Here is a 9,942-nt window from a genome sequence, read left to right as displayed (position 1 = left end):
AACAACAACAACAACAAGCCAATGACAAAAGAACAAAACATAACATAACAAGAAAGAAAAGCTTGTAGTTAGTTCAAGGATTGTTTGTTGGCTTTTGGGAGTGTTTTCCAGTCCAGTCTGTTGGGGCACCACACCCTGGCCCCAAAGTCCACCGTCAGCATTCCCTGGGGACCTTGCCACTCTATTCCCTTGCTGTTCCGCTGCAACCTACCCCCACCCCATTGCTTTGCCTTAGTGTGGCAGGATCAGATCGGGCACAATTCCCACACTGTGTCTCAGGTGCTGTCCCCAGGAGGGCCATGGGTCAGTGAAGGGCATCATGACTCAAAGTGGGGCTGGCCATGTGGTCCTCTCTGTGGACTGGCTGCTCTAATTGGGATTATCATCCTTAAGGCCTGGTGGACCAGAATGTGCTCCACTCTCTCCTCCTCCCCTTTCATCTGCTCCCTTGTGCTCCATTCAGATATGTCCCTCTCCCAGAGCTGCAGATTCAATGACATCCTTTGAAATAAATTCTTCTTGGGGGAGGGGCTGGTGTGTACATAGTATTTGGGACTGGGGCTAGCCCCCCAGACCTCTCCACTGGTTCCCTACTCCACGCCGACATGTTGCAGTCCTCCTCCCCGTTGTCTACCATGTGCATCCCTGCATTTGATCTGGTCCCTGCCATACTACCTAGTCCTCACCCCTGGAATGTTTGTATAGTACTCCATTGTATGTATATACCACAGTTTTTTAATCCAATCGTCAGTTGAAGGAAATTTGGGTTGTTTCCAACTCCTTGCGATTGTGAACTGTGCCACAATGAACATTGGAGCACAGATGTCTGGCCTTGGTTTGCTTCTTGCCTCTTCTGGGTATATGCCTAATAGGGGGATTGCTGGGTCATATGGTAACTCAATTTCCATCTGTTTTAGATATCACCAGATCGATTTCCATACTGGTCGTACATACTGACAAGTCCACCAGCAGTGGATGAGAGTTCCTGTCTCATTGGGGTCTTAAAAGCTTGTTTTCAAACAAGCAGCCATCTAACAGACATCAAATAAGCCCACATGGAAGAAGCACACAACATCCATGATCCAAGGATTGTAAATGAGATAATCTAAATCCAAAGGAGGGAACAATATCAGAGGGTAAATTGTGAGACACTGGTGTGCTATGGGTGACAATGAAGCCCAAAATACATTTGCAGCATCTCACAGGGGCTTCAGTGATTTTCCTGTAACCATAACCAAGGGGTTGGAATAACATGGTGATCAGACAGAGAGTACCGGAGAGATAATTATAGTAGATTAAGATGATAAATCTGACTTGAATGGTTAAAACCCTGTCATTGGACCTCCCTGTTGATACACTTTGCGCTTGATCTGTTTTTTAAAAAAAATATTTTCTGAGGCTCTTTTCCCCCCATATTGGGGTTTATATCTGTTGTATTTTGTCACTGTTGGTAGTCTTTCTGACTCTCTGCTATATGTTTTTAGTACATGAAACCCAGGATGGGGGACTCTATAGAGACAATAACTAGAAGAAGAGTGGTTGGGGATTATGGTAAGGGAGTTGGGATGGGGGTAGTGGAGAGCTGATATCAAAGAATTTAAGATGGAAGATAATATTTTGAAATTGACTGTGGTAGTGATTGTACAACACTGTGATTGTACAACACTGCTTGATATGAATGAACTATGGAATAGTATGATGTCTGAATTAGCTTCTAATAAAATGGTTTTTTGGGGAAAACCCTTCCAATTTCATAGAGAGAAGATAGATTATTAGTTCAATAAATACAATACATTACATGCAGGAGGGTGTTATCGATTGAATAGTGTCCTCCAAAAGCATGTTTTATCAATGCTGACCCTCCACCACTTGTCGATCAATTTGTTGTACTGTGCTGTTTGTGTGTTGCTGTGATGCTGGAAGCTCTGTCACTGTTAGTGCAAATGCCAGCAAGGCTACCAAAAGTGAACAGGTTTCAGCAGAGCTTCCAGGCTAAGAAGAGGCTGCACAGGAGAAATTGAATGCCCACTTTGAACGAATCAGCTGCTGACAACTTCATGCATAGCGTGAAAACATTGTCAGATACTGAGTGCCTAAGGACTAGGATGAGGAGTTTGTCAGAGACGGTGCCAGAAGATGGCCCCCTGGGTCAGCAGGCATTCAAAATATCACTGAGGAAGAGCTGCCTGCTCAAAATAAAATTGGCCATAGTGACATAAATGTTGTAAAGCCTATGGGAGTTGCGTTCGTCTGGGTAGACTAGAGAAACAAATTCATGGACCCTCATGTGTATAGGAAAGAGCTTTATATACAGAGCAATTGTACATTAAGAAAACATCCCAGCCCAGTCTATAAGTCCATAAGTCCAATACTAGTGGATTTGGTGTGGATGTAAGCATCTCGGTGTTGGCACGGGTCTCCATGTGACTCCTCCAGCTCCCAGGGCTCTGGCTGCATCAGTGTAGCTCCATTAGGTTCATCGTCAGTAATGTTGCTCAGGGAGTGTGCGAGTGTCCTGCCTCCATGAGCTATTTATCTCTTTCGTGCTTCCAAATGAAGTCATCAAGCTGTGACCTGATCGACAGGGTAAACTCCACCCCTTCATTCAAATTGACAATGGAGCATGTAACTCCAAATGAGTAAAGCCTTTGAGACCTTCATTTGCTGATGGGGCATGACTTCAGATGAGAAAAAACAGCTGAAAAAAATCTATTAATAATTTGAACTTGAATGTATAAAGCATAATCTAGGAGAATTAGATATAAAAAATGAAGGATAACACATAAAGATTGATATCTCAGGTGTTAGTGAACTGAATTGAATTGGTCTTGGCCATTTGGAATCAGAAATCATATAGTTTACTATGCTGGAAATGATATAAACAAGAGGAATGATGTGAAATTTCAAGATATATCTTGAAGTGCATTGTTGTCTGTGAAAGGATTATATCTATCTACATTCAAGAAAATCTAATCAATACAAATATTATTCAAATGTATGCACTAAGCTAGTGATGCAGAAGTTGAAGAATTCTACCAACAGCTTCAGTTTGAAAATTGATCAAAACATGAAAATCAAGATGCATTGATAACTATTGGTGATTGGAATGCAAACATCTGAAACAAACAGGAAGGAACAGTAGTTGGAAAATTTGGTCTTGGTGATAAAAATGAAGCTGGAGATCACATGATAGTGTTTTGCAAGACAAACCAGCTTTTCCTAGAAAATATCTTTTTTCAACAACATTATACATGGCAGCTATACATATGGACTTCTCCAGATGGAACACAGATATCGAATTTACTACATCTGTGGGAAGAGACCGTGGAGAGGGCCACTATCAGCAGCCAAGACAAGGTTAAGGGCTGCCTGTGGAACAGACCACCAACTGCTCATATGTAAGGTCAGGTTGAAGCTGAAGAACATTGAAATAAATCCACAAGAGCCAAACTATGACTTTGAATATATTCCACCTGAATTTCGAGAATATCTCAAGAAAAAATTTGCTGCATTAAACACTAATGACAGAAGAACTGATAAGTTGTAGCACAACATAAAGAATATCATTTTCTGAAGAAAGCATGAAAGGTCATTGAAGAGAAAGGTCATAACTGATAGCAATGATGGATGCATAACCCCCCTTGAGGGGGATGAATAACAGAACTGTGGGTAAAGGAATACATCGGATGGTGTATGATATGAAAAAATAGGTATTTAATTTATTAAGGGTTCACAAGGGTGGTAGGGTGGGAGAGTGGGAGTAAAGAGGAGCTGATATCAATGGTTCAAGTAGAAAGAAAATATTTTGAAAATGTTGATGGCAGCATCTATATAGGTTCGTCTGATATGACTGATGGATGGATCGTTATTATATCTGTTAGAGTCCCTAATAAAATGGTCAATAATAATAATAATAAGGCCCAGGACCTGCCAGGTAAGCAGAGAAACAACACCAAGATAATAGAAACAAATAAATAAAAAGACAGGAAAGAAAGAAAGTGTCAAAGGGGAGGAACACGGAAGAAGTGATGACGTCAAAGACCTGAACAGAACATTTCAGGAAGAAAAAGAAAGAAAGGAAAGAAAGAATAGGAAAGAAAGAAAAGATCAAAGTAGATGTCACAGGATGATCTGAATCTTGCTTTTAATCCGAGTAGCTAAGGAACATGGAAGAAGCGATGAAGTCCAAGAGCTGAACAGAACATTTCAAAGGGCTGGTCAAGAAGACAAAACCAAAGATTGTGACGAAATGTGCAAATCAGATAGCCAGAAGGGAAGGACACCCTCAGTGTGTCTTAAACTGAAGGAGCTCAAGAAAAACTCAAACCTCAAGCTGCAATATTGAAAGATTCTAAGGACAAAGTACCGATTGAAGCAGAAAGCCTCTAAAGAAGCTGGAAAGAATACGGAATCACTGTACCGAAAAGAACTAATTGATGTTCCATTATTTCAAGAGGTAGCAAATAAGCAAGAACCAATGGTGTTGAAAGACGAAGTCCAAGTTTTGCTGAAAGCATTAGCCAAAAACAAGGCTCCCAGACCAGATGGAACACCCACTGAAATGTTTCAACAACCTGGAAGCAGTCACTCATCTATGAAATATGAAACATAGCTACATGGCCAGCTAATTGGAAGAGATCCATATTTATACCCATTCCAAAGAAAAGTGACCCAAAGGAATACTCAAGTTACAGAACAATGCAGAGATATTACATGGAAGTAACATTTTGATGAAGATCGCCAGCAGTACATTGACAGGGAGCTGCCAGAGGTTCAGGCTGGATTCAGAAGAGGACATGGAACAAGGGACACATTGCGGATGTCAGATGGATCTTGGATGAAAGTAGACATTACCAGAAAAATATGTAGTTGTTTCATGGACTATGCCAAGGCATTCAGCCATGTGGATCATAAAACACAATGGATAGCTTTGAGAATGGGAATTTCGGAACACCTAACTGTGCTCATGTGGAACCTGCACATGACTCAAGAGGCAGTTATATGAACAGAACAGGAATACTGTATAGTTGAACATCAGGAAATGTGCATATCAGAGTTGTGTCCTCTCACTATGCTTATTCAATATGGAGGCCGAGCAAATAAGCCGAGGAATGAACAACGAGGGAGAGTGGGGCAGCCAGGTTGGAGGAAGGCTGATCAACAACCTGCAATATTCAGATGACACAAACCTTGCTTCTGAAAGTGAGGAGGACTTGCTGATGAAGATCAAGAATTGTAGCTTTCAGTATGAATTACAAGTCTATGTAAAGTAAACAGAATTGCTCACATGGGCAACATCGTGAAAAATGGAGAAAAGACTGAAGTTGTCAAGGTTTTGTCTTGCTTGGATCCACAATCTATGCTTATGGAAGCTGCGGCCAAGAGATCAAATGATACACTGTGTTGTGTAAATTTGTGGCACAAAGGCTTTTTGAAGTCTTGAAAAGCAAGGATATTATTTTGAGGTCAGGATACACCTGACTCAAGCCATGGTATTTTAAATTTCTGCATATGCATGTGAAAGTTGGGTACTGAGTCAGGAAAACTGAAAAAAAATCAATGCCTTTGAATTCTGGGGCTGAAGAGAAATATTGAAACTACATGGGCTGCCCAAACATCAAACAAATCTGACTTGGAAGAAGTACAGCTGAATGCTCCTTAGAGGCAAGGAGGGTAAGATTTCTCTCAGAAGGAAATCATGCTTGGTAAAGTACAAGGGCAGCAACAAGTAGTCAGGCCGTCAACAAGGTGGAGGGACATAGTGGCGGCAACAATGGGCTTAAATACAAGGATCGTGAGGCTTGCTCAAGACCTGGCAGTGTTTTGTTTTGTTGTGCATGTGGTCGCCATAAGTTTGAACTGACTTCAAGTCAACTAACCGCGACAATCTTAAGCTCTATACTGGTGTATACAATTCAGTCTGGGAATAGGTTGTCTTTGTTATGTTAGTGAAGCCCTAGCCCTCTAGCAGCGGTTCTCAACCTGTGGGTCGCGACCCCTTTGGGGGTCCAACGACTCTTTTATAGGGGTCACCCAATTTATAACAGTAGCAAAATGACAGTGATAAAGTAGCAACGAAAATAACTTTATGGCTGGGGGGTGGTCAGCACATGAGGAACTGTATGAAAAGGTCGTGGCACTAGGAAGGTTGAGAAACATTGCATTCAACTTTGAGACACCAAAGAGCTGATTAGGTACAGAGGAGAGAGAGCAGTGCCCATGGGGAAAGGCAGATCCCTAATGGAGATCTCCGAGGAACGGCACGAAGTCTCTGAGACAAAGAGAGTGCCTTCTCCCAGAGCGAGTGTCCTGAATTCAAACTTCTAGCCTCTTAAACTGTGAGAACATGCATTTCTGTATGCGAAATCACCCATTGGTGGTATTTCTGTTGTAGCAATAAGAAACCAAGAGAGGTGGTGATAATGCCAAGTTCAGAAAATACAGTCGGGGTGAGGATAGGCCCTCTGGGGGAGAGTTGTAAGGTGGCAAAGCGCCCGTCATGACAGGGGTTAGATAGGTGACCTCTCACCTATTTTACAGAAACAAACACAAAGATTGGTGTAGGTGAGGTCTATTGATGGTAATTTACGGCAGACCAGATGCCAAGTCTTTCTGTTCTGGGTTCACTGATTCCTCATTCAGTCATGCAATCACACTCAGTATTGATGAGGAAAGAATATCTTCATTGCTTCTATTCAATGTCCACCATTACAGGATCAGCTTTGGTTTTTCATCAGTATGAGTGCTCTTACCCAAAGGCAAAGAGTTGTAAATGGAGTTACAGGGAAGCATGACACATGGATTGTTCAGGCACTCCCCATTCTCTGCAATGTAGATTTCTTCAAACAAGCCAAAGAGGATCAAAGTCCATTGCAATTAGCTTTGTCTGCCTGATATTCTCGAGCCTATTTCATTGGTAACTTCTGGTGGCCGCAGACGAAAATAGTTGTAGTGATGGACGAAAGGAAGGGAATTCTGTTACTTAGATTATGCATGTGAACAGAGCGGTTTGGAATGGACCTTGGAAAATTCGGCTGATTCTTGTGGAAATATTTATTTTTTGATGGCATGTTATTACAGACCATCTACAAACTGTAAATTGAAAAAAGATGAGTGGGCTGGAGTCAAGGGTATTATTTTGTACCCAAGATATTCTCCCACATGTCTTGTAAACTCATAGGCACTGCCAAATACAATCCAATGATTTTTACTGTCTAAATTTCTTACTCAATAGTTTCACTGATATGATGCTGTATCTTAAAATTTCTATCTAGTTCCTTATATAGGATGATACTTCGAAGAGTTTAAAGACTAATACTGAGTTCATCTCTTGAGTCTTAGCAGATCTTTCTAGGAGGATGTGGGAGACTAGGATTAGAATGGTCTATGGAGTACTTGTGTAGGGGCCCACTGTCCATCTGTTTTCTTAATACTTGACCTATAAATACATGAACATTGATCTATTGTGATTTCCAAATCTGACAGCCCATTTGCACTTGCCAGAAGCTTATTCACGGTCAAAATTGAAGATGTTCCTCAGACAGCACAAGAGGAGTTCATTGAACTTATTAACAGTGATGCAGCAAGAACTGATTTCTCTACAATGGCAGTTACAAAATTCTGGATCAAGTGTTTGCAGTCATATCCTGTTCTGTCTGAGACTGTGTTTCGTCTTCTTCCATTTTCAACAATAAATCTTTGTGAAACAAAGGTTTCCAGCTTGTTGGTTATCAAGTCTAAGTACAGAAGTAGACTTGTTGTGGAAGATGATCTTCGTTGTGCTCTTGCAAAGACTGTCCTGAGAATTTCTGATCTGGTGAGAAAGAAGCTATCTCAACCTCCGCACTGACGTTGGCTTTTTACGCATACTGTTGCAAAGTGTAGCAATGTAGTTTACTGTTGTTATATTAAGAATGTTACCCACGCCACACCATGCTTCAAAACAAAATTTCATTTATTCGTAATTAGAAATAAATATTTCACAATATATAATTGCATATTGTTTTGTGATTAATCACTATGCTTTAATTATGTTCAATTTATAACAATGAAATTACATCCTGCGCATCAGATATTTACATGACAATTCATAACAGTAGCAAAATTACAGTTATGAAGTAGCAATGAAAATAATTTTATGGTTGCGGAGCCCCACAACATGAGGAACTGTATTAAAGTGTTGTGGCATTAGGAAGGTTGAGAACCATTGATATAGAGGATTTGAATGAGTCAATAAGAAAAAAGATTAATAGCTGAGTAGAAAAATGGCAAACTATATGAATGGTCAGTTTGGGAAATGACCATGAAAATCACTTTCTTCCCACCAGAATAAATTTTAAAAAAATCTAGTACTTGTATAGCTAAGCATTGTTATACATGCTTCATAAGCAGTAGTTTATTTAGTTTTCCCAACAACCCTATAAGGTATATCAGCAATCCTCTCCATTTAGCGGATGAGGAAACAGCCACATGGTGGTAGCCTTCTCAAAGCCACACCACTGACCAGTGACAGAGGATTAGAAGGCAGGTGCACTGGTTCCAGAGTCATGAGCTTCGCCTGCACTCCACCCCGGCTCCCTGACAATGTGGTCAGCCCGCAAGAGAAGTGGAGGGAAGTAGCCACCTTACAGAAATAAGTGCCTGAGCCCAAGGCCCAACACCTCATGGAAGATGTAAGTGCTGTTGACACCTCAGATTCTGCTGCACAGGGTCCCTGCGGGCCAAGGTCCTGACAAGAGGCCTTGGCTGCTATGGTCCTTTGGAGAAAAACTGGTGAAGAACCCTATGCATATTGGCTCTTGGTCCCAAAAGAGGCCACACGCAGTTACGTACTGCCCAGTAAGGAAGCCCCTGGTCCTTGGAGGTCACCCCCTTGCATCCGGCCCAGGACCACCTTCGGAAAGCGGAGCATGTGGAGCAGCCATAGTCATTGGTGAGATTTGGTCAATGGAGAGGAAGAGAGAGGGGCCCTCTCACTGATGACTGGAGGTCTAGAAATCTGTGGCTAGTGCTGAGAGCAGAGATGCTTGCATGGGACTCCAGGGGCTGGAGTAGGGCACATCATTTTTGACTGTTTTGGAAACAGTCTGGCTGAACTTATTAAAGCTAAAAATCCATATATCACATGACTTAGAACTTCTCTATGGCCTTCTTCCTGATGTATTTCCTGCACATGTGCATTACACGGTATGTAGAAGATTCAAGGTGATAAAATGGTCGCAGCACTGTAAAAAGTCCATTAACCATAGAAAGACCTAATGAGCTGTCGCATGTTCGCCCTGTGCAATACTGCACAGCATGGAACAAGCGGAATACCTGAAAATTACCAACTGCTCTCCTCTTCTCTGAGCCACCTAGACTCAGCCTCCAGTCTTAATGCCTCAGCCCCCAACCCCTGACCATTACGTACGAGTGTGGTGAATGTTGCTTCTCACTGTTGAAAGGGTTGGAAACTTTTCCTATAAAAGGCCAGAGGGTACACATTTTTGACCCCTTGCGATTGGTATTGTAACTACTCAACTCTGCCACTATAGTGCAAAAGCAACCACACACAACACACTGGCCAATGAGCATGGCTGTGTTCCAATGAAACTTTATTCATCAAACAGGTTGTAGTCAACGTGTGGCCTGCAGTATAAAGTGGTATGTCAGGTCATACTCTACATTCTGCTGTGGTAAGTAGCACCTGTTGTCTCCAAACCTGTCCAGGGGCCATGTAAGATTCAGTTATTGGTTTCTCTCCACCTGGAGAAAATAATTGGGAAGAATTTCTAATACTCAAGGACATAGCCCAGAGGACTAATGGTCCATGTGAACCATGGCCTCCACAACCGTGAGATCAGAAGAACCAGATGACAACCACTACCACTACCGGCCGCTCTGATTAGGACCACAAAAGGACGGGGACAGAATAAAAGAAATAAGCAGAACAAGATTCATAAT

The sequence above is a fragment of the Echinops telfairi genome, unplaced genomic scaffold, assembly GCF_000313985.2.
Source record: "Echinops telfairi isolate 266 unplaced genomic scaffold, ASM31398v2 ScPeMD7_7424;HRSCAF=8462, whole genome shotgun sequence".
Classification (NCBI taxonomy): domain Eukaryota; kingdom Metazoa; phylum Chordata; class Mammalia; order Afrosoricida; family Tenrecidae; genus Echinops; species Echinops telfairi.
The sequence above is the reverse complement of the archived record's forward strand: the minus strand, read 5'-3'. Positions refer to the sequence as shown.